The sequence below is a fragment of the Vicia villosa genome, unplaced genomic scaffold (genome assembly GCF_029867415.1).
Source record: "Vicia villosa cultivar HV-30 ecotype Madison, WI unplaced genomic scaffold, Vvil1.0 ctg.000327F_1_1, whole genome shotgun sequence".
In the NCBI taxonomy this organism is placed as follows: domain Eukaryota; kingdom Viridiplantae; phylum Streptophyta; class Magnoliopsida; order Fabales; family Fabaceae; genus Vicia; species Vicia villosa.
This window is the reverse complement of record NW_026705147.1, coordinates 271,825-298,922: the sequence shown is the minus strand read 5'-3', so window position 1 is coordinate 298,922 and position 27,098 is coordinate 271,825. Positions and strand designations below refer to the sequence as shown.

Sequence of the window (27,098 nt, the reverse complement as noted above, 5' to 3'; positions counted from 1 at the left end):
TTAGTCCCTTCATAAGAAGAACATCTTCCATACTAGGAGAACCAACCCACACCAAGTTTCCAACTCCTTTAAATTAACCTTTAAATCCATCACCAAATTTGACAAAACATGTGGGCTGAGATCTGATATCCCCTAATAATTTCTGAAACCCTATCATATTTGCGTAAACTAACTTGATTGTCTAAAGGTGCTGCTTCCAAGTAAGCCACTCCATTGCTTAAGCTATCGCTTATTTTTCAATTCCAGATTCCTCGAACTTCTTAAGAGGCACTTGCAAAAATCTCTAAAAAGGATCTTACTTACCTTCAAAACCTTTCCGAAGCGAAGAAGATAAAATTCTTCTCAAATTCCACTTTTTTAACTTATTATATTGCTTCACTATTTTCCCTGGCTACTGGTGGCCAGGGAAATATTTTAGATATGGGTAATCCTTCCAAAAAGAGGGATACTTTGAAGGAAAAATGTGAGGCTGATGAACAAGAGAAACCTAAGTTTCATATGAAATTGTTGGCTCTTTAGGAGAAGGCAAGTCAGGCAGAGTCTCTTCAAGAGGAGGCGAAAGTTCATAGACCCCCTTCTTCTATTGCTTCCAGGATTTTTGAGCTCGAATCTTCTCTAGAAATAGAGAAGGAGTCTCAGGAGGAGGCTAACATTGTTGATGTAGAGATGAAACTCATAATGCCGAGGTTGTGGAAGCTCTCTGACAAAAGAAGAAGTCTCAGGTTAAGGAGCGTGAAGCCCATGAGGGACGAGTGGTTGGATTGAGGAACAAGGTTGGTGAGGCTCTCAAGAAAACTCTTAAAAGGGTGTATGGGGCCTTTGACCAAGTTGTCGACTAGCCGGGAAGGCTTTGTTTGGATATATGTATTCCTCGTTCATAACTTGACCAACTCAAGGTCGTTCATGATGGAGCCTTGGTGGAGGATGAAGGTGAAGCTCCTTAAAATGGAGAGACTTGATTTCATTTTATGTTTAATATAAACATGGCGTTGTGCCTTTGCATTTTCTTGTTATTGTTAAACTTTGTTGTCCTGATCAATGGTGTTGTGCCTTTCATTTTATGTTTAATGAACTAGTGTAACTGTTAAACTTTGTTAGTGCTAGTATTAAGCTTCACTAAGAATCATCTCTAGCCAAAGGTGTGGTTTATGTCCCTTCCCCTAGGTTTTATCCTAGTTTGGGGTTGAAGTCTCCTAGACTTCACTGCCTACGCTATTGGAATTGCTAGGTCCTAAGAAGAGGTGCACCAGTTGCGCTTTAAGCACGTTCTGCCCAGTGAGATCTTGTTTCATAAATAAAATCTATGTCATATTGTTGAGGATTATACTATTATTTACGTGTGCAGCATTTTTTTTTAGGAAAAATATTTATTTATTTGAATTTTGATGGATCTCGAGAGATATTTGTCTTATGCACAGATGAGATTGGCAAGTGTCTTTTAGATAATCGGCACTAAGAGGTCCGCCCATGACCATATGGAAATTGGTTTTACCTTCGATGGGACATGAGCCAATGAGCTTTATATTTGTGTCTGGTTCTTCTCATTACAATGAGTCATGGGGCTCGATACATGCAAGTTTTCATATATGGTGTTTCACTCAAAATCATGAACCTACATTTCTTTATATTATTGCCTCTCCTGGTGCCGAAGTGAGTTGCTTAGAGCAATAGGTTTTGTACCAATTAATCTCAAGCTCGTGTCACTATGGCTACGAGGTATCATCCTCTTTGGGTGTGAGAACCTTCATGACTTTGACCTTAAGAAAAGGCACCTCATTGGTTTGATTTGTTGAATATGTCATTCAGATGGCCCGACAAGAAGAGTATACTTGGCCGATATGTCTTTTTCCTTAGGAGGTCGATGAATCTGCTGGATCGATGGGGTTTCCTTTCTCCTTCTATTTCGGCTAGTGTATTGGAGATATACTTCTGAGTTCATCTCGAGCTCTATTTGGATCTGTCAACTTCCATTGTAGATTATGTTTCTCCAAGAGATACTGCATATCATTATGATAAAGGAGGATCTTGAATTTTTGGCGGAGGCTTATTTCTCCAACCGCGATGGCGTTAATCTGTAGATTCTTCCTATTTCATTTTCAATTAGGGTGAGATTTGGTGATAACAAAAGGACCATCTCTGTCATAAGGTTTCCTTCGAGTTCTTCTTAATTACAACCATCGAAATTGGTAGTTGGATCGGGGAAGCTTAAGGAAATGTATTATGCCACAAAGTTGATAATGAAATGAGCTTCATATGTGATTTCCTGATCCGTCTTTGGATCTGTAATACGGTGGGAGAACTTACTTTTTTGAAATGTGCGGATAGCAAGAGTCGCCACCGGCTTTTATTTTATCCAATTAGGAAAGGCAAAAAGAACACGAAAGACCTTTTGAAAAGAGATTGAGTTCGGGGGGTAGGTTATACAAAGGGAAGGTGTAAGCACCATTTGTATCCATGGTTATCCATGGGCTCTTAATTGCTTAGCTCACTTTTGAATTGTTTGATTATTTAAAAAGAGTGTAGTGTGTGTTTAGAAAAACAGTTTGAAAAAGGACTTTAACTTTGTAAATAAAGTGTAGCCTTTGAAATTATTTTGAAAAGGAAGTGTAAGAAGTAATTTGAAATGATTTTGAATTGAGCAAGCAATTAAGAACTACCTACCCTAAGTTTAAAGTCTTTCTTGTTCTTAAAGTCTTTCGTTAAGAGAAATAGACTATCCACATCATTAGTTAGTGGGAAGTCTTTTCATAGGATGTAAGGGTCATCGAATATTCATAGGGGCTATTCATACCATAAAGAGGGTAGGGAGTCCTATGTATTGGATGTGAATAGTCATAAAGGCAACAAATAAGGATACCTTAACATTCGAAGGGACTATCATTAATTAATCGAGGGACAAGATCATTTATATCGCAGGCAACATCGAAGGGACTATGATCTTTATGATGATTTAAATCGGAGGCAACATTTGCTAAGGTATCCCTACGCTCGAGGGACTTGACTATTATTTGTCGAAAAGCAACATAAGAGAGGAGTACCCTAAAGGTGAGTGTGTGAATAAGAGTGATTGATTTATTTAATCCTGAAAATTAGGGTTATTCTATGTTCAATTTTAGTCTTGCCATACAATCCTATTAGCATACATCTAAGCAGTTATAGCAGTTTATAGGTGCGGAAAGTAAAAGCAGAAAAATAAATCCTACGCTATTACAAGGCTTCGGGATGGGGGAATACATAACGGGGGAGTGTGAAAAGTAAAGTGCGAAAAAATAAAAATCTTTATTACTATTACATCAAAAAAATTGGCAACCTATACACCTTCTAGAATTCAAATAAACAATTAAATAAATAATTAAATAAATAAAAATTAACACACATGCCACAATCATAGAGTATGAGATGAGAAGAGAAGATCGTGAATTGAAAAAAATTAATGTTTGAAAATAGGTGAGATAAAAACCTAAGTGTAAAGGTTATTACTAAATTAATTATAAACCTAAAATTAAATCAAAGTTAAATTAATAAAACCTAATTACTAAGTTAATTATAAACCTAAAATTAAATCAAAGTTAAATTAATAAAACTTAATTACTAAGTTAATTATAAACCTAAAATTAAATCAAAGTTAAATTAATAAAACCTAATTACTATATTTTTGTTGATTTTAAGGTTTACCTAAAATAGGGTTTATAGTTAAAAAATAGATATTTTACCAAGGTTATCAAGGAAGTGACAAGTGATTAGAAAAGACAATGGAGTGATGGGAGATAGAATTTACATCTGCTCCCCTTTGGCCAAAGGAAGTACCTGCAAAAATAGGGTAATAATAATAAGAACAATAATAATAGTAATAGTAATAACACAATAAAAAATTGGGGTTTAGAAAATTAAATTATGGCCAAAATTACGAATAACCTTGATTTGGCCAAAAACCAAAAGGTTTTTGGCCAAATACGAATAACCTTTATTTGACCAAAAACCAAAAGATTTTTTGGGCAAATACGAATAACCTTGATTTGGCAAAAAACCAAAGGATTTTTTGGCCAAATATGAATAACCTTATTTGGCCAAAATCCAAAAAGTTTTTGGCCAAAGCGAAATATGAATAACCTTATTTGGCCAAAATGCAAAAAGTTTTTGGCCAAAAAAACAATTGAGGTACCCCTTGAGGTCAAGGGGTAAAGCTCCATCCACTAGGCCAATCCATAGAAAACCTGTTGATAAACCACTGCAATATTCCGGTTAAGAAAACAAATGGAAAAATAGAAAAGTGATTAAAATAAAAAAAAAAAATTAAAACCTGATTATAAATCAAATAAAATAAGATCACAAACCTACAAATTTCTTGAGATTTTTTTGAAAGTTTGAAAATAGAAATTAAATCAAATATTCTGGAAAAAATTCGGAGTAAATCGAAACAGTAGTTTCAGAATTCGGCTGATAGGCTGGAAAATTTATCACCGTGCTGAGGAAAGAGAATTAGGAGAGGATGGCATCGTGGATCCGTTTTGCTTCTGAAAGAAAACAAGATCTTATTGTTCCTTTTGATCTTCCAACTTGCAAAACAAAAAGAAATTGTTACCCGAAAAAATTATGTAATTTGGGGTGTTTGATTGTAATTTTTTAGAGTGACGGAAGGTTATTCATAACGGCCAGAAACAAGGGTGAAGGATGTTAGTTTGTGAATAAGGGTTGAAAAATGGTTAGTGACCGATAGAGAATAAGGTTTTTTTTTGTTGTTGTGAATATAGAAGTGGGACTTATTTATAATAATGAATTAGGTTAGAAGAAAAATAATTATAGTAAAACTATGGACCAAATCAAAGACCAAAAATCAATTTGTTTTAATTCATATAAAAAATTAAATCAAACTAATTTAATAAGATTGACTTGTTCCCTAAGTTATAAAAAGTGCTAAAAATAGGACAAATAAGATTAAAAACTTCATTTTTTAGATTTTTTGAATATTTTATGATTTTTGGTGATTTTTTGACTAAAATGCATAAAAAGTGAAAATTGATTATTTTAAAAAATGCTTTTTTAATTAATACAAAAATTAAAGTTAGAATGATAAAAAATTTTTTTTTTTTATATTTTTAAATATAAATAAAGATAAAATTAAAACTATAGTTAGAAATAAAGTAACAGGAAAAATGTTAGAAGCGGAATTCGAGCCCGGGACTTCCCGCTCTTATACCTTTTAACCTCAAATCCTTATCAACTGTATTATGCCACTTATTCGAAATAAAATGACATTTTCAAATATATGAGGGCCAAGTTTGGGGTACAACAGGATCAAACGGGATTTGATCGTAAAATTTCATTGGAATTTGATGTCGATTCCCACAGACGACACATTTTTTATGCGCAGGAAGTAGAATTGATATTGATTGACAACGTTGGATTCTTGAAGTGGTGGTGTTGATCCCCGATACAGTGGCGTTGGATAGACCTGCAAGGTTAGCGCTTCACGACCATGTTAGTTACATAGTCCAAGATGAGTGAAGTAAAAAATAGAGATCAAAAAAGTGTACCTTAAATCTCATGTGAGTTGATTACATATATTGGATAATTTTATTGCTATGCATTGTTGGGTTGAATATGTAGTTATTTCGTTTTGGACTTTTGACTTGCCCGAAATAGTTAGTTAGTTAAATAATTAATTAATGGACCTGAAATAGTTAGTTAGTTAATTAATTAATGGTTTGTTAGTAGTTTTTTAGTTAGTTAGACCAAATAAGACATATTATTTATAAATAGATAGGTGGATTAGTAAGGAGAGGACATAGTGCAATTTGAAAGGAATCGAGTCTTATGATAATAGAAGGATGGCAATCCCTTGAAGTGTTGCCCTTGTTATAATCAAAAGGGATTCTTCCTTATTTTTAGTATAACATACCAGTTGGAATCTATCAATTGGTATTAGAGTAATTCTGATCCAAAAAGATTCAACCAATAATTTGAAATGTTCAAAAAGTTCTCATAAAAAAAAGTGTTCAAAAAGTTTAATAATGAACATTACCAATAATAATTACAGTGTCAAAAATGTAAATGCACATGCAAAACAAGCTTATAAGAAAATAAATATCACATATATGAACATTCCAACTTTTTTGACAGCTTTAATAAACTCCTAAATCTGTCCATATCAAACAGCTACAAGATCTGCATTGGCATCCGACAATTTCACATGAGAACGATTTGGTTTCTTGCATGAGTTATCTGACACACTTAAACAATACCCAGAATGTACCTGACATTTGAATAATACACACTTTAGATAGGTGAAAAAAAAAAGTCAAAATGTGTTAAAAAGTGTCATGACAGGGTCGATCACCGCCACACATTGGACACCAGACACATCTTTAATCTGAAGAAGTAGTGGTGATAAAACAGATGGATGAAAAGGTTGAAAATGAATTACCTCTTGAAGAACCGGGTAATGTACCGTACTACGAAACACATTAGTACAATCACCAAGATATCTGTAATAGTTAAGGAACTATAAACAAGCACTACCAGAACATACATGATAGGATATGGATCAAAGAAATTGCTCAACTCTTTTGTCAAAAATCTCTTGACACATTTTTGTGTTTGTTTTCAAACACAAAAGACAGTCAAACAACTATTGTTCAATCTATCTTAGATGTACATAACAAACAATTTTCCAGCAATTCATGAATCTATGTAGAAGAAAGTGCAATAAAGGATACTGAATGAACAACGCTCCCACCAATCCAACATATAAAGCCCGAAAGTAACATTGTAAAGGTGGATCTTTCGCTGAACCCAATTCATGTCTTCCTTCTATTACAGCTGTAACAAAGAAATATTTGGGGTCATAATCTTGATATAAAGGTCAAAATGCATCTTCAGCCTATAACACCTTTGAAATTGCTTTCATTAGACAGTATAAACACATAGGCATTAACTATTTGTATGCCATCTCTTGATGTACATTCACGATTAGTATTATATCTCATACACTATGCTGTCAGCAGCGCGCTATAACGGAATAACGTAGCGGTGGTAAGGTATGGCGTCACGCTTTTGGCATACGAGCTGCCGTCAGTGATGACAGTTGAAGCGGCCCCAAACCGCTATTGCATTTGCTAATAGGATTTCGGCAATAAATTCTTCAAATTCTTTTTTAAGGGTATAAATTTCATTCCGGACCCTTTTCAGAGTAATGTTCTATTCTTCATTACATTGTGTTCTTGCACACAAACAATCGATTGTTCCTTTCCCTACCTTTTGTTCTTCTCGGCTTAAATTTTATGGCTCTATACTTTAGGATTTTAATTATTATGTACGATGGTCTCTTTAATTGTGTATTGTATTTTTTATATTTGAGTATTCATGTTTACTTTGTACGCTGGTTTTTAATCTCTACAATAGCGCAATCCCGCTATCCGCTATACACCTATGTGGCATTTTAGGGGGTCGGTGCTATGCAAGACTAACTACTCATAACTGACTTCTAACTACTCTTGGTTTATATAACTGCTATGCAAGTCATGTTTACTTCTAACTGACTTTTGGTTTATATATTTTTTACTCATAACTAACTACTCTTAAGTGTTTAAACTAGCCTGAATTACACAATTCAATAAATTTGATGCTTTTAGATAGTTTCTACTATATGGTTGAAGTCTTGTACAAGCGTGCATAATAGCATATATTGAAGACTAATACACAAGCTAAGAGGGCTGACATAATAGTTCAACAGATTCATCAATTCGATCAGAGTAGTCATTCTCGAATAGCGGCGGAGCGGCTGACTCCAAAAGTGGAATAACGGGATAGCGTATAGCGATATAACTGCTCTATTTGATCATTTTTTCGGACATTACATATAATAATTATAAACATATATTTAATGTAAAATTAGACAAATAACTCAACTCAAAATATTCACAAATAAAAGCACACATAAATCTTGAAGTGCATAAACAACTATGAAGGAGATTAACGTTGAGTCTCAGCTCAATTTTGATTGAAAAACCCAAAATTACCCTTAAACATTGTAAATATAAGGAGTAATTTCGGTTTTTTAAAGGGGAAAAGCATAACGGCCAGAAACCGCTACGGACCCGGAACAGTTCTGCTCCGCTATCCATAACGGTTGGCCTCCGCTCCACTATAGCGCCACTATTGACTACTGCGAATTCGACATAAACCACGTGTCCTAATTATGTTATATAACAACTTGCATCACATTCATTTCAGATTCAGATACATGATGAATCTAGACATTTACAGATAAGATAGTTGCCCAACCTACAGGCCTATCTGGATAATGCCAGAATGAGGGGAGGGGGGACCTGTTTGTATTATTAAGGACATGTTTGGATACACTGACTGAGTAACATGTCAAAATTAGGTATGTCTTTTGCACAAAAACTGTATACTTAATCACTTAAAAGCAAACACATTAAAAATTCAAACATAAACCAAACACATTTTCATTCAACAATTCATCATAGAAGTGATTTTGCAAAAACAAAAACAAAAAGAATATGATCGCAGTGGGAATCGAACCCACGACCTTTAGATTCGGAGTCTAACGCGATATCCACTCCGCTATGCGACCATTTGGTGTAAACGAAAGTTCAATCAAAACTTACATGTGACAGTGAAGCTTTCGTGTTCGAACTGTGGAGAATAATCGCTTAGGTTAACTTACTCGAATCGATTATTTCACTGTTTTAACGAATAAAATTGAAAAAGAAAATCGATGAATGTTTATGTGAGATCAAGAAAATTGATGCAAGCAAAATCAACACACAAAAAAATGACCTAAAAAGAAAAAAAAAATTGAATGATCGCGTACCTGGTGCGATCGCATCAGATTTGAAGGATTGAAGAAATGGTAATGCAGACAAATTTGAGATGAGGATGTTTCTGTCTTGAACTCTTTTACTGAAATGACAAAAAGTTAAGAAAATGAAAAAACATAATTGGTCAATAAACTGGATTTGTTCTTTGTTGTTTTGTTGTTAATCCTCTTGTTAGAGAAGTGGTGACAATGACATGTTTTGTGGGCCTTTTGGAAATATGGGATGAGCCCATCTCAAATTTTAAATATGGACTTCAACCATATGTGTGTATGTTAATTTTACCTTTGCACCCTAGTTTGTCCCTGAGACCCCCAGTTTCCCATCAATTTTACCATAATACTTAGAAAAAAAATTAAAAATTCGGATTTTTCAAAAAAAATTAGTGTTTGTTCGAAAAATTGGCTCAAAAATCAGATTTTTATAATTAATCTCTCTAGACCGATCAATTTTTGAGATTTTATCAGGTATTTTTCCAAAATATCGGATTTTTAAAAACGTCAATATAAAAAATATGGGGTTATACTGGATTTTTAGAAACCTTTATACTACTTTTTCAAAAATTTGATATAGCAGTATGGAGGTGTATAGAATATTTGGAAAAAAATTGGTAAGACTTCCATTTGGGTTAGCGAATATATTATAATGTTTGGTATGCGTGTATTATCAATTTTTTTAAAAATCTGATAGGTAGTTGAGTGTTTTATTTTTTTGTCTTTTTTTCTTGCTACGTATTTGACATTATTAACATCACAGATACTATAATATAAACATGATTTAACATATCTTAACATAACATGCAAAATTGTCGTTACAATCACAACCTGCTAAAATATATACATATAATCGTAATTATACAAAAATATTGAAACAAAATAAATTATGTTAACTTCCTGACTTCTTCACTATATTTTTTTCTTAGCGGTCACTCATGGAAGTCAATGGACAATTGAGTTTCAACTTCACCTGAACCTAATGACTATTGTTAACAAAACCAATTTCAATCATTTTATGTCTACCTCGCAGACATAGATGGAGAAACCATAAATGAGAATTGATGTTTGTTTACGGAATTCGGAGGGGTCAAACTAGGAATATTTTTAATTTTAGGGACTTTTCTTTTGAGCAACACACCTTTGTGAGTTACACAACACATATTCACCCAAAACCTTAAGGTGATAGGTGTGTGAGTTCTAGCACTTATAAATGCTTAAATCTCCACATTCCTAACCAATGTGGGACTTTCCCACACTACTCATACTTGTAACTCTTTTTCAATACTCTCCCTCAAGTGTGAGTTTATCCACAATGCTCCCTCTTAAATGGAAGCTTTTTCTTCCACATACACTTGTATCGTTGTTGACACTTTACCCACCATCATGTGGGAAGTACTTTCGAAACAAGTAAGCCAATCCGTTCACTCGAAACCAAAGGCTCTGATACCATTTATTGGGGATTCTGGGGAGCGCCGAAAGTGACAATGGGCCAAATATCCATGTTTCTAAGAGATCTTGACGCCACATATCCCCCTAAAACTTTAAGGTCATTGGGGTATGAGTCAACTCTCTTACAAACCCAACATTTCCTCATTTCCTATTTGATGTGGGACATTAACACTTTCATTTGAAACCCAATAATCTCTCCCACAAGTGTGAGTCACCCACATCACTAGCCTTGATCCACATACTAGGATCCACTTCTGCTCCCCCACTGAGCCAACCAGGCTCTGATAACATTTGTTGATGCAATTCGGGGGGGGGGGTTAAACAAGAAGCATTTTTAACTTTGGGACTTTACTCTTTAGCAACTCACCACATATTCACCCAAAATATTAAGGTGATAGGTGTGTGAATTCTCCCACTTATAAATATTCAAGTTTCAACATTCCTAACCAATGTGGAACTTCCCCGCACTACTCACACTTGTGGTAACTCATATCAAGAATCGCCATCCATTTCTCATGATCTTGAACTCCTAAACTAGATATTTGCAATGAACTTCCAACTTTTGAGATTGTGTCATAAAATACATTGGAATACAACTGAGTGTTTAGATAAACTTCACGCTCTAAATACGTCTGAACCAAGGATCGTGACTCTGCACCCCATCCAAGTAAAACTCCAATAGCATAAAAATCACAATTTCCATCAGCCTCCACACACACACACACACACACACAGAGATATATATATATATATATATATATATATATATATATATATATATATATATATATATATATATATATATATATATATATATATATATATATATATATATATATATATGTATATATATATAATGTAGTCATCTAAGAAAATAGGAAATTGAGAGAGATAAAGATGTCTTGAAGACTTGCTAGATGATTGACTTGGCGAAACCTTACTAGATGATCTATTAGACGTCTTACTTCCCTGTGAGGCCCCAACATACTCCTAATATGAATGATCACGGTGCACATCACTCTTTTTCCCCTTTTTACTCTTCTTCACTCCATTTTTTTAGCTTTCAATATACTGGTGGTGGACACATGAAATTTGTGCATGAATATCTATTAAGTATTTGGTTAAGAATGTAATTTTACCCTGATTATGTTTTTTCATTAAAGTAACATCTATCCATTTGTTATTTTATTTTTGAAGAAATTAGTATACTACTTTTGACTAGAGAACAAATAACTATCATTAATTTCATATTTAAATATGGTTTAAGTATGGTATAATGTGATAATGTATGGTAAGTAATAAAAAAAACCTTTTTTTGTGAATTATGACATGACATTATCCTATTATATTGTTGTATTTATTTTTCTTTAATGCTTATTATTTATATGGTATAGAAGCCACTTTTTTAACTTATCTTCGTCACTGTGTATTTATTTTATTTTAGGGTGTACATGTTATGATATGATCCATAGTTCAGGATTTCAAGACTTTCTGTCGAAACAATTGCTTCTTCAAGCCATTCTAGATTCGGGATTTTAGCATCCTTCAAAAGGCAAGTTTTACCATATGTTGTCATAACATGACTTATGTTTTGATCTTTTATTAAATATTATTTTCTTTGTAATGTTAATGTTTATGCGTGCATAAGGTGTATGTTAAATTATGAATGTTAATTAAAGATTAGTTAAATCTATACGTAAAATAGATTATTTAGATTAAGTTTAGTAATATATTGATAATATGTATGTTAAGTTTATGAATGTGTATGTTAAGTGAATGGGAAAATGTTTAATCAAATATGTGATTTCAACAAATTGAATGCATCTAAGTTGCTTTAAGTTTGATGTGATGATTTGGAATGTTCTGTTAAATTTTTTGTTATATATTTGGTTTAGAATCTCAATGATTTTTGGTGTGTATTAATAAGCCTTTAGTGGTGGCAATGATTCACAGTGTAGATAGTAGTATTTGTTTGAAATAGAGGAGACTGCTGCAATGTTTATCTGTTATGTATTTGGTTAAGAGTGCAATGATACCTTGATTATACTTTTTCATCAGAGTAACATCTATCAATTTGTTGTTTTTTATTTTTGAGGAAATTAGTATATCGTTTATGTATTTTAGTAGACAACAAGATTTGTTTGAAATTGGGGTGAGTGCTACAATGTTTATTTTGTTATACAATAGGTTGTTTAATTTAACTTTATGAGTAGATTGTTAATGTGCATATTAAGTTTAGGTATATGTATGTTAAGTGAATGTGTATGTTAGATTATTTAGTTTAATTTTAATTCCTATAATGTTCCTTGTTTCAGTAATGGAGCAATAAAACTCAATCCTTGATGAACATTTTCAATCTAATGCATCACCACCACCAACAAAACTTAATGTACCAATAGTTATAACACATAATCTTCCACTAATTGGCCGAAAGAAAACAAAACCTAATGCAAATGGTAATAGAAAAAGATCTGAGGTTTGACATCACTTTAACCTTATTACTAATGGTGACCCACCTATTGCCACGTGTAAGTATTGTTTTCAAATGTACATTTGCGACCCAAAAAATATATAAAACTTAAAGAGTCACATGAAAACTTGTCTCAAGTATCCTTTGAACGCATCGACTGACCATACCTAAACCATCTTGGTATTTCCAACAACTGGGGGAGGTGGGTTAGTTCCACTAAGTTTTAGGTTTAATCTCGTAGCTTGCATAATTGGCTTATTTTATTATTATGGATGAGAAACCATTCACGAGACTTGAAGGGGGGATTAAGTACTTTTGTAAGCAAATACAACCCCAATTTTTATACCGTCAATGAGAACGCGAGTTCAAATATGTAACATTCTATTTATTACTTTTAAAGAGTGAGATTCTATATATTAGTCTACTAGACAAATGAATCCAAAATTGTACCACAAAAATATATTTATAAATTTTAAAAAAAATATTTTTTTAACCACGATCAACCAAGTGGGTTAGCCACACATCTAAAATAGAGGGTTGTTCTTTTCACTCTTATATGTTCACCCCCACCATGAAAAGTCATAAATGCTCTTAGTGTTCGGAGATGCATCTCTAGACACACCTTTTATACACACATTTTAGCACTTCATAAATGAGACACCCTTAATTTGCCTAAAAAATGTCCGAAAGTGCATCTCCGAAAATTCGAAGATGCACTTCCGTAAACGCATTCACCCTTAAAATACAAGGAGTTTGGAGTAGAAGCCACAAAAAGTTATTGCAGAACCAGGTTAAAGCCAGTAAAACTAAAAATCACTTAGAGCAAGAGAAACTAACAATGATTTAAGGACAACCTGAAAATATTTAGGCTTAAATGCACTTTTGGTTTCTGTAAGTTAGCGAGTTTTTGATTTTCGTCCCTGTAAGTTTTTTTTTGTTTGACTCCCTATATCTTACTTTTTGGCTGAGGTCTATTCCCTAAAGCCAAAATTCGCAGGAAAATCTGCAGGTTTCCTGCGGGTTTTCCTGCGAAATTTCCTGCGGATTTTGATTTTAGGGACTAAAATGAACGCGAAAGTGAAATATAGGGACTCAAACCAAAAAAATAACTTACAGGGATGAAAATCTAAAACTCGCTAACTTACAGAGACCAAAAGTGCATTTATGCCAAATATTTATATCATTCCATTTATAAAAGAAGTGAATGAAACAAAAGAAGGGTTCAATTTAAAAATGGGAGCTTCTATAGTGAAGTTGCAAAAATGACAGTTTTGAAAAAGTCATTCAAGGACGAATTCAGTGTTATATGAGGGTGTGTAATTTTTATTCTTTGGATTAATCTAACAGTGAGTTTATTATTTTTAGTTTCTTTATAATAAAAGATTCTTAATCATCATCTTCAACCTTTAGTCGGGCCATCTCAATTCGGTTTTAGACCCGCAATCATCATCTTGACATGACAAATTACATACTGTTGGAACCAAAATTTCACCAAAACTTCAAATATGTATTCAAAATTGCAAAATAAGTCGTAAATTTGACAAATCAATGCAAAAAGTGGTGTGAAACTCGAACACAAACACACTTGATCCAGCTTGGTTATGAGGTTTTATGAAAAAATTAATTATAGACTCAAGTTTGTGGTGAAATTATGCTTTTAATGGTGTATTCATTTGCTTGAAACAGTTAAGAATCATGATTTTTCCATTTTCGTGTTCTTGAGTTCATGAAAGTTCTTGAACACATTTTCCAAAAATCTTGATTAAACGTGTTTTTATGGAGTTAATGATTGATCTAGAAATTTATGAATGTACAAGATGAACATGTAAATCTTGATTTAGATGTAGAAGATAAAGATTAAAGATTTTGATCTATGAGGCACACAAATGGTACACAGTAATGGTATGCACCATATAATCCTACATGATATTAATTAAGTCAATACTTAAAAATTTTAAATCAACACTGCTTTCTGATTGGTCAAAGTTATGACTTTACCAATAAAGTTAATTTGATGATTTTATCTTAGAATTTTCCTTTAAAGATTGTTTGTTTTCTCTCTCTCTCTCTCTCTCTCTCTCTCTCTCTCTCTCTCTCTCTCTCTCTCTCTCTCTCTCTCTCTCTCTCTCTCTCTCTCTCTCTCTCTCTCTCTCTCTCTCTCTCTCTCTCTCTCTCTCTCTCAATTTCTAACCACGCCTGTATTTTCAAGTATTAATGTAAAATAATTTTCCATCTTTTTTTTTTCTTGACAAAGTTGGTAGAAGAAGATTATTGCAGATAAGTGTTAAATAATTGCCTCATATAGCGGATTTACGAACACTTTCAGAAAGCTGCAGATTTTTATGGATAAATACTTTACGGAGATATATCTCCAAAAAATTTTAGGCCATAAGCTACACTTCGTAGTTTTTTAAAAATCACGATGGAAAAGCAGTTAAACGTGCGTTTGTAGCTTCAAGCGACGAACCAAACGGGGCATAAATATATAACTTAACCAATTATACATTTCACACATGTAATAAAAATTCCGGATGTCTTTCTCAAAATCAACTCATTATGATATGTCATGTTTTAATAAACAACTTAATTGGCGCAATTCGAGGGTCAAGCGGTGATCATTTTCAACTTGAGAACTATCTTTAGGAGCAACACATCGTTATGAGAGACACACCTTATATTTATTCAAAACTTTAATGTGATAGGGGAGTGAGTTCTCTCACTAATAAAAAATCAAGTCTCCACATTTCTAATTAATGTGAGATTTTCCCACACTACTCACATTTTTATTTTATTTTTCAACAATCGTGTTTTTAGTATAAACACTTATCATATTATGTATAAGTTAATTTTATTAACAAATAAATAAATTTTAAACTATTTTTATATAAATTAGAAAATTTCTTTACCCACCTCCTTATGGGGGTCACCCCCTGCGAAAACCCAATTTTACCCCGCTTCGGAATTGCATTTCTGAAATATTTTTTTTTCAAAATTTTTTCAGACTTCGGAAGTGCATTTCCGAAAAAATCCCAAAAATTGGGATTTTGACAAATTCGGAGATGCATCTCCGAAACAACAAAAAAAAAACTAAAAAAATCCCAAAAATTAATTTTATGATATTAATTAATTCATATATCATAAATTTGATATATTTTATGAGTAATGAATAATAATAATTATATATTTTGATATAATTTATGAGTTATGAATAATAATAATTATATATTTCTATTCTGATTCATATTTTAAAATTTAAAATAATTTTAATTAAAAAAATTAAAATAATTTCACTTACAAAATGAGTTATAATTTTTTATTTATATATTTATAATAATTATTATATATTTACAAAAAAAATTAAAAAAATGAGTGTTTTAATTTATATATTTATATATTTATATAATAATTAAAATTATTATTATATATTTATAAAAATTATTATATATTTATATATTTATATAATAATTATTATATATTAATTATAAATATATTTATATATTTATATAATAAATAAAAAAATTAAAAAAATAGTGTTTTAATTTATAATAATTATTATATTATTATATATTTATATAATAATTATTATATATTTATATATTTCACTTATAAAATTAATAATTATTATTATATATTTATATATTTCTAATCTGATTCATAATTAAAAATGAGTTATAAATTTTTATTTAGTTTAAAAAAATTAAAAAAAGATTTTGTCTTAATTTAATTTAAAGAATAAATTTTATATTTAATTCTAAATAATCAAAATTTAATTATGAAATTAAAATGTTTTTGATTTATATAAGTTAGTAAAATAATTTTTAACTTTAAAATTGTTTAGGAAATTTTGATTCACCTTGATTTTATTGATTCACCTTGATTTTATACCTATTAATTGTATTGATTCACTTTGATTTTAATTTTTTAATAATTATTGAATTCTTTCGGAAGTGTATATTCGAAACATTCCAAGACCAATTTGGTCTTGGAATATTTCGGATATGCATCTCCGAACACACCCCCTTTTCCAAAAAGGGGATTTTTCGGAAATGCATCTTCGAAAACTCAAAAAAGGGGGTGTTTTCGGAAATGCATCTCCGAAAACACCTTTTTTTCGTGTTTTCGGAAGTGCACTTCCGAAATCACCCTTTTTTCAGAAAAAAGTGATTTCGGAAATGCATTTCCGAAATATAGGGGCATTCTAGGAATTTCGCCAGGGGTGACCAAGAAGGTTAGGAGGTCTGTTAAGAAATTTCCATAAATTATCTCTATAAACTATTCTAAAAAATTATAGAAATAAACTTAAAATAACTTATAAACTTACCACAAACTATTTTCTTAAAGTCTATCAAACAATTTCATAATTGTTCCCTCAAAAATATTAAATGAGTTAAAATAAGTCAATTTAAACATGGTTGTAGGATGTTCATCCATGTGCTTAGAATTATGTTCACTTCTTTTTATGCCTTATGAGTTCAAGCTTTTCTGTTTTTTTTTTTTGTTTTTTTGTTTTTGTTTTTGTTTTATCCCATCATTTTCAATGCATCTTCTCCCCACTTCCTATTTGATTTTCTCTAAACACAATCATTGCGTGGTTGAACATATAACCTTGCAATTAATTAGTAATCACTTGCAATTCAAGATTTGATTGAATTGATTGGTTGGTAGCATTTGTAACACTTAATTTATAATTCTTTTGTTGGCAAGATTCGCTTGTCGATATTTTCCTCGTGCAATCTCTTTGACCATGATACAATGAACTTGTGATCAAGTTAAACTCTATTAAGTGAACTTGTTTATTGTTAATCCAAATTAATTAGCCCACATTCTCCTTTGGCTCCTCTAGATGTGTGGCTCTAATTAAATAGATTTTCTATGATGATTCCATTTCACATAGACAAAGTTGTCATTTTTCAATGATTTGTCTTTTGCAACCAACTGCTTTTTCATTTTCACAACTTGGTTACTATGTATTGTGATTTTTGTTATTTTTATTATTATTCCATAATAATGATTGCATCACTTGGTTGTAAAAATCCATAGCTGACCTAAATGACATCACTCAATGTACACCATCCACTATAAATTAATTTTCTATTTACAAATAGCAATGTTTTGTTTTAAAATTTTGGCTCTTTCCATGTTAGATGCTCTACTAATTTCCTTAAAATAATAAAACAATTATGAATTACATGATATTGTGTTCAATAATGTAGTACTTACACGTAATTTACATGTCATATTACTACTTTAAATATTGTAAGATTACGGCCAGCCAGATAGCCACATCACTTTTTTTAATAAAAAAAGTATTGTCTTTAAGTAAATGAATAATTAATCACTCGAATGAGGGAAGTATGATCATGATAGAAGACAAAATTGTTCTTTAAAATATAATAATGTTGTATTATTTGTTCGGCTAGAAATTAGAAATATAAGATAATGGAGTGAAGTTGTATCTTACTTTGTTGGCTCAATATTTTTTATATGACGGAGTAGGGTGGATCTACAAGATTATCACACTAACACTCAAATTAGTGAGATATTGAGAAGTAATGTGAAAGTGAGAATGAATTTGAATAATTGGATGTTCGCCGTGAAATTTGACAAACAAGCGTTGGTTCTCCCAAAGGGTTACTCGCAGAATCGACTAGGTGATCCTAGGATATTTGTGCACAAAGTTTCTGATGTTTTTGTATGGTTTTCCGTGTGAAAAGACGTAGACTTCGACGTGGACGAAATCCTTAGGACAAAGTAAAGAAAAAAAAGGTGAAAATAGAATGTAAATGCAAAGAAAATAAAGACTTCGAGAAGGTAAAATTGCAGGAAAATAACTTAGTGTAAAAAACTTTGCATAAATAAATTGTGGTGTTTGAATACATGCATTGCACTTAGTTGAACTCTTTTCTCACTTTCGCTTGGATACTTTGAGTATAACAAGTTTTTGTAGTAATTACAATACACGAAACTTAATCCTAGAATTTCCTATTTACAATGAAAACTATATAAACGTTGCGAACGTCTCTTTTCTCAGACGCTGACACGTCTTCGCTTGCATAATTTTTGCCCTTAATTTACTTCCATGTGTCCTTTAAGTTCAGATAAGGCCAAAAACAGTTACTCAGCGTTGTTGCGTATTTCGACTCCCTCAATCGAAAGATCCTTCAAATCAATCAGAAAAACTCACTAAGTCCCTAAGACTAATGCATGCATGGAATCTTCGACACGTTCCCTTGGACCATTCTAGCAAACTATCTAAAAACATCTCATCGAAATAACATTAAAAAGTTTAGCTGAACTTCTCCAATCGTTTTAAACTTCTCTAAACTTATTGAACATTTGAGATACGTCAAAAAATCCAGCTAACACTGGAATGACACAACTTCCCCTCATATCAAGAGTGATTAAAGTCGTTCGTACATGATGCAATATGTTGAGATAATTGAGTTTTGAATTTGAATTTGAATTAGAAATAAATCATATCTTATTGTTGGAAATATTTGAGAAGAAGATCATATCCAATATATTTCTGCTATTTTCTAGTGCCAATCAAATCAGATATCCGAAGGAGAAAATCACAGAAGATATTGTTATAAAAGGAGGATCAGTCTCACGCTTGACACATGTATTTTGTGCGCAAAGAATCATTGTGCTAGGGTTTGAGTATTTTAAACTTGTATTCCATGCTAATGCCATAGTAAGGGTAATGGTTGAATCTTTGTGTTCACCACTCTATGTTTCAGTAACTTGGCATAGTTGTTGGTTTATCTTAGTTGAGTTGTAAATTCAACGATCAGTAGAGTTGTTATTGAAGTTTATCACTAGGGGTTATTGATTGAATAATGTGGGCTTAATATTCCTATAAGACTAAATGTACTAAGATAATAATAATGGGTTTCCTTTCTTGGGTAGAGCTCCCTCAAATGTAGGTGAGGTTTCACTGAATTGGGTTACCAATGTCTGGTAATATTTACTACGTTACATTGACTTTGCATTGTTATCCATTTGTTTGTTAAACCTGGTTTAACTTGTTGGACCACTTGTTCCAACATCGTGTTCGACATCTCTCCCCTCATGAACAAAATTTCAATGCAGGTATTTGTTAGCTGGAAATTTCGACAACCAGAAGCAAAGTTGTTAGATTATATGCTTCGAAGAGAAAATGAGAAAGAGATCAAGCAAAGAGGTTTCTTCAAGTCCCTTCAAATAAAAAGGGCTTTTTCTTCATAGTAAGTTGGAGATTTTTGTTAAAAAGTCTTCGAAATGTTTTAGCAGAGAAGGTGTTCACAGGATATTTCGAAGGATATACATGTTTTAATAAAGTCACGTGGATCAAGTTTTCAAAGACATTGGGTGGAAAGATTTGAATTTTGAAATAATTCTCTTCTCCAAAAGGACGCGTGGAAGCTACGTGGCATTTCGTTAGAAAGAGATCGTTAGGGCCGAATTAGTATAAATAGGGATCTTAGTGTTAGGATTCGGGGTGTTCATTTTGTACAAAATTACTCAAAATTGCTCAAGTACCAAGTGTGAGAGAACGAGTTTTTGCTAAGAATGTACGTGTAACACCATTTTTATTTCAATATTGTTTCTCGTTTTTATAAACACAAGTCATTTAAATACTCTTTCTTTCAAGTCATGTTCTTTACATTTACAATAGAAATCTATTGAGCCTTTCTTTACATTTCGTTGTTACATTACATTTTACATTGTATTTACATTAGCCATAGATTAGAGTATTCTTTTAAAGTAAAGTCAGAAAGATGAATTTAATCATTAAGATAGAAACACTTAGACACATGTCCTAGGATCAATCTAGTCGATCCTGCAAGTTACCAAAGTAAATTTAAGAATTTGGAAGACTACCGATTGTTTACCAGAAATCACTGTAAACTGTATCCCTCCCCCTTTAGTCTATCATATAACATATTAGAAATTCCGATTCAAGATCGGCACTGATTTATGATGTTGATTCAAGAGCCATCGGGATCGCAACATCCGATCTTCAGTGCTGCATCACTGAATGGCTTAGGAAACTTCACTCCACCGTAGTTTTTGAAGGATAGAAAAACACTTAGAAATGGGGGGTTTGAATAAGTGTAGCTTTAAAACTTGTAAGATAAAAATAATTTGCACAGTGATTTTTATCCTGGTTCGTTGTTAACTAAACTACTCCAGTCCACCCCCTTGGAGTGATTTACCTCACCTGAGGATTTAATCCACTAATCACACAAGATTACAATGGTTTTTCACTTAGATAACCTCTAAGTCTTCTAGAGTATTCTGATCACAACCTGATCACTCTAGGAACAAACTGCTTAGATACCCTCTAAGACTTTCTAGAGTATTTTGATCACAACCTGATCACTTTAGTTCTTACAAATTAATGTAAACAAATTCTTATAAGAGTTACAATGCTTCTTAATAAGCTATTATCACAACTGTGATTTTTCTCTTAAGTTTAAGCTTAATCTCACTAAGATATTACAACAGTAATGTAGTGAGGTTGAAGATGAAGTTTGAGAGCTTTTTGAATTTGACAGCGTTTCTGTAAGTTTGCGCAAAGTGTTGTGTACAGCTTCTCTTCAGAACTTCTATTTATAGGCGTTTGAGAAGATGACCGTTGGGAGCATTTAATGCTTTGTGTGATTCGTTCAGCATTGCATTTAATGTTTCACTCTTTTGTCAACTACCTCGAGCCTTGCTTCCGCTGTGTCTACTGACGTTGCCTTTAATAGCTTCTAACGTTCCTTTTCTCAGTCAGCGTAGCCTGCCATCTTGTACTTGCTTCTGATCTGATGTTTGTGTAAACAACGTTTGAATATCATCAGAGTCAAACAGCTTGGTGCAGAGCATCTTCTTGTCTTCTGACCTTGAAGTGCTTCTTAGCGTGATACCATGAGAACTTCAGTGCTTCTGCTTCTGATCTCAAGTTCTTCTGATGCATCCATAGACCATGTTCTGATTCTGCTTGACCATCTTCTGATGTCTTGCTAAAGCATGTTCTGATGTTGCATGCTGAACCTTCTGAGTCAGTGCTTCTTGCGCTAATTTTGTGCATACTCTTTATGTGATTCCTGAAATGGAAATTGCATAGGATTAGAGTACCACATTATATCATACAAAATTCATATACATTGTTATCATCAAAACTAAGAATATTGATCAGAACAAATCTTGTTCTAACAATCTCCCCCTTTGTTATGATGACAAAAACTATATATAAATGATATGAATTTGCAATCAGAATATCAGACGGCTAAAGACAATTACACAGTTATAGCATAAGCATATAAACATAGTGTGTGAATATGTCTCCCCCTGAGATTAAAAATCTCCCCCTGAAATAAATACTGGAAGAAATTTATAAATAAAGAACTTCCCTGAGTATTTTCCATTTTAGTTGAGACGATCACATATGCTTAAATCTTCAGAACATTCATAGCTTCTGCTTCTTGCTTCCAAAGGACAGCTTCAGAGCTTTGAATTTCTTCTTGAATCATTGCATGCTAGATTGTATCAGAACATTGTTGAATGTACCAGAGCATCATCAGAGCATCTCTACATCCTGAAATGTTACAGAACAAACTAAACGACAAAAATCAGAGCATGAATGAATTAGAACATAAAATATGTGTCAGAATATATAGTATGTATCAAAGCAAAAACAATAATGTTTCAGAGCATATTAAGAACAAAAACATGCATCAGAACATATAAGGAATAAGAATGTGTTAGAGCATATTCTATCATCAGAATATCATAACATTCTTCCTTCTTGCTTTTGATCTTGAAGCTTCACGGCACTCAGCTTGCTTCAATTTTTATGAGCTTGTTTCTATATAGAATTGCTTTTCCTCGTGTCTTTGCTTCTCATGTTGAGCTTTTTTTAATGTCTTCAATCCTGCAAAACACTCAAAGACATAGAACTTGCAAATTCTGTTAGAAATGTGGAGACTTACTCCCAGCAACTGATAATATAAATCAGATCATTTATCACATTTTCTCCCCCTTTTTGTCATAACATCAAAAAACATAAAAGATTCAGATGAAAAACAAACAATATGAGAGAAAAGAAGATAATTTTCATTGATTTCCAAAAGAAGATTATCAGAAGATACAAGGGAGATGCATAGAAAACGGATGCAAGAACAAAGGAAACAACTAAGACACAATCAAGTTGGAAAACACCAATCATCACGAACAACAATAGAATACATGTTATAAACACAAATATAACACATATTATGGATCTTCTAACATCATAACATCATCAAACATCAATTAAAACACATTTCAAATCATTAGTTCATGCATTTGTTCATAAACCCTAACTTTTCTAAATTCATGAAATTGAAGAATAGAAAGCATACACAACATTATCAATTCCACATTCATCAACATTGCAACACAATCATGGTTTTCAATTATGAAACCTAATCTCTGCCATACCCATCATCATGCCAACCCTTAGAGAGTAAGAACCCCACCCTTACCTTAGCAAAAGCTTCACTTCCTTCAATGGAGCTCTTCCTCTTCATGCCATAGCTTTCTCTTCTTTCTCTTCTTCTTTCTCTTCTTTCTCTTCTTTCTCTACAAAATGAGTTATGAGGTTTAATCTCTAAAACCCTAACTCTTACTATCTTTTCTCACTAATGGGTTTAACCCATAACCCATCCATTGTGTTATATTCCTTCCACTTAGGCCCAATTCATAATATCTCTTTAATTACTCAATTAATCCGAATAACACACATAAATAAATAACCACACAACATAACCGAATATTATTTCCAATAATATTCCACATTTACCATCGATCCATAACTTTAACAATACTAACTCGCAATTGTACATCTCTGACTAATCCGACTTATTAATCTGACCATAACTTAACTGCTCAAATCAACATATTAATCCATTACGTTTGTAGAATAATATCGATAAACCTCGACTTCAACTAATTCCAATGAATAAATCCTCGATCAATTTAATTAAATAATTAATTAAATCCGGGACGTTACATGCTTTGAAGGTATCTCTTTCCTCTTTTAGTTGAACCCAAGATTTTTGCAACTCTTCCAGGTCAGTTGGCATATCCGGATGTAGAATAACTTGAGGTTCGTCTCCTTCGACTTCCGGCTCAATAGTCACAGGTAGAATAGCGGGATATGGCATGATGAGTTTCTGAGCATGAGCCCGAACCCATCTGAGGTAAGGTTCCATAGGAATAGAATTCCATTGTCCCAAAGTTTTGCTTTCTATTCTATAGACACTGCCCCCGCATGTATGAACCTTTGTCGGTGTCTATGGGAATCATCCTCGTAATCAAACACAATGCCACGGATAATCATGTCATGAGGACCGTTGCTCCGTGCATATCCGAATTGGCGTAAAGCTAAAGAGGGATTGTAAGTGATGCCTCCCTTGATGCCAAGGAGTTTCACATTAGGGTACTCTCCACAATGATCAATGATAGTAATGTCTCTTTGAAAGAAGTTGTTCCACCGGATATCTGAATGAGACAAAGACATAATCCTGCGTGACCATTGCATTCTTTGTTCATTTCTCAACACTGATCGGGGAAGATGAAATGTAAACCATCTAGCCAGTAGTGGTATACAGCACATAAGAGTTCCTCGTTTCTTCATGGTACGAGAGTGTAGAGAATGTAGGATGTCTCCCAACAATGTTGGTACCGGGTTACGGGTTAGGAAAAGGTTGATGATGTGCACACTTATGAACTGGTCGGGATTAGGGAATAAAACCAACCCATAGATCAAAAGAGCCACAACCTCCTCAAAAGCTGGGTAACTTTTGTTTTCTAGTAGTAATCAAGCCTTTTCCATTAAGAACTTAGCAAGCAAACCCTGGATTCCACTCTTTGTTTCCCAATTGGACTTGATTTCTGACTTTCGCAAATGTAAAGCAGCAGCAATGGTTTCAGGTTTTGGAATCCTTTCTAAACCAGTGAAAGGTAATTGATTTCGAACAGGTAATCCAATTAGTTCAGAAAACTCTTCCAAGGTGGGTACTAACTGGTAATCAGGAAAGGTAAAGCAATGATGTTCGGGATCAAAGAACTGGAACAGGACCCGTATCATGTCTTCTTCAAATTTTGAGGTAACCAAATGGAGTAGGTGACCGTGCTTTTCGGTGAATTGAACATTCCTGGGAAATTCTGATATTAAGTCTTTTAATTCAGATGGCACCGTTGAGATGTTGATTCGGATGTAATCTCTGGTGGCGGGAGCCATTACCTGCAATAACAAAGGTAAACTCTTTGATCCTTGAAATGATTAGTGAAAAAATGATATGCTTATGATGCTTATGATGTTATGATGTCAAACATGTGGCAAACACAAACAAATCAAACAATAGCCTTAGGTTTAAAGGCTTGCATGAAGTCCATAGGTGATACCCTCCCCACTGAAGTTGAGTTGGTTAAAACCTGTCCTAGAAAAGTATTCGGGTTCTATGATCCTTGGAGGTAACATCTCAATACGGCGCTCGGACGGCCGATCAAAATATTCCTCGAGGATAACTAACTTCGATCAATTTCAAAGCTAGCCACTTAATAGGCCACAAGTCAAGTTCAACTAAAAGGTTCTAAGACAAATTAGTGTTTAATGACATTTCGGAAGCCTAATATACTCCTTGATCGTTTTCAAGGGACATCAGTATAAACCAAAGTATCGCACTAACGGTGACTACCAGATTAACCGTATCGGTACATGCCGTACAGTTTCCTTGGTCTATTGTCACATACTTAAGGTATCTCGAGATTCGGATTAGAATCTTTCACACAAGCAAAATACCCAAACAACCTTTTGAAAAATAGAGCAATCAAGTCAAACAATTGAAAACATCGGAATGATCTATACTCTAAAGGTAACCCCTTTTGAAAACATTTTGTTTTAGAAAGTAATTCCCCAGCAGAGTCGCCAGTTCTGTCGCCCTCGGTTTTTTACCGCACCTCTCGCGGAGAGATACGCGAACTGACTCTTTTTTGTTTCTGCTTTTGTGTTTTTGAAAATCAGAGAGTCGCTACCGACCTTTTATTTTATCCAATTAAGGAAAGGTTTATAAAAGAAACAGAAAAAAGACCTTTAAGAAATTCTGGGTAAGGGGGTAGGTTATACAAAGGGAAGGTGTTAGCACCCTTTGCATCCATGGTTATCCATGGGCTCTTTAATTTGCTTAGCTCACTTGTTTTCAATTACTTTTCTATTGCCTTGAAATGCTCGTATGTGGTTTCAAATACCTTTGTAAATTGACTTTGTAATGATCCTTGTGCGGATGTATACAAAGTGTTTTTATCTTTCAAAAGATGTTTTAAAAAAAAGAACGTTAACCTCGTAATGATCCTTGTTTGGATATATACAAAGTATTGTCTTTTTGAAAGTTTTATTTTGAAAAACAATGATATATGAGATTTTGTTTGTTTTGATTTGAGCAAGCAAATTAGGAGGTCTACCCTGAGTTATAAGGTCTTTATCCCATTTCCTTTAAAAAACTATCCTTTCACCGGATATAAACAAAAGTTCGATTTTGCATTTGAATTTGATTTTGATTTTGAAAAGAGTGAAAAGAGGGATTACCCTAAGAGGTGCAAGTGTGATTGTGTTCTGATTCAGATATTTTATCTTTGAAGTTAGTGATCTAACGATTCAATTTTTATCTTTGGCATACACGCAGTTTTATAAGTGCTGGTATTTAAAATGCGGAAATGTAAAATGCGGAAAGTAAATCTACGCTATTACATCGATTGTGCAGGAAATGTAAACTACGCTATTTACATGAATTTGACAACCTATACATTTATCTAGGAATTTAAATTGCAAGAAAATAAAGAAGTGTTTTTGGATTTTTTATGATTGATTTTAATTATAATTAATGCATGATTAATTTAATTAAAATGAGAAAAAGATGGAAATAAAATTTAAACCTAAAAAAAAAACTTTAGTTCAAAATACTTGTCAATTAATTTTAAAAACAAAACTAATTTTTTTGGAATTTTTGAAATTGATTTTGAAATCATTAAGTTAAATAATCACATAATTATACAAATAATTATATAAATAATTAAAACTTAAAGAGAAAATTATCCTAAATATGTACAAAATTAGCCTAAAATATATAAACTATATTTTATATAAAGAACAAATTTTTTTATGATTTTTTGATTGGTTGAAATAATTAAAAAGTAAATATATAAATATAAACTAATCAATTATGCAAAATATTTAAATTATAAAGAAAAATAAAATATTTTTATATCAGAAAATAAAATATTATTTTAGAAGCCTAAAAATATTTTTTGTGTATTTTTTTGATTTTTTGAACT

General features: G+C 32.5%; 1 long non-coding RNA gene and 1 other non-coding gene across 2 annotated transcripts; both read right to left on the bottom strand.

Moving 5' to 3' along the window:
- Positions 1–5,984: 5,984 nt before the first annotated feature.
- On the bottom strand, positions 5,985–8,981 carry LOC131626862 (uncharacterized). The gene is made up of 4 exons (XR_009291335.1): positions 8,837–8,981; positions 6,717–6,819; positions 6,425–6,485; positions 5,985–6,253 (listed from the first exon to the last, which is right to left on the bottom strand). It is a non-coding gene; the product is annotated as an uncharacterized LOC131626862 (long non-coding RNA).
- On the bottom strand, positions 8,524–8,596 carry TRNAR-CCG (transfer RNA arginine (anticodon CCG)). Its single transcript has one exon. It is a non-coding gene; the product is annotated as a tRNA-Arg (tRNA).
- Positions 8,982–27,098: the final 18,117 nt, after the last annotated feature.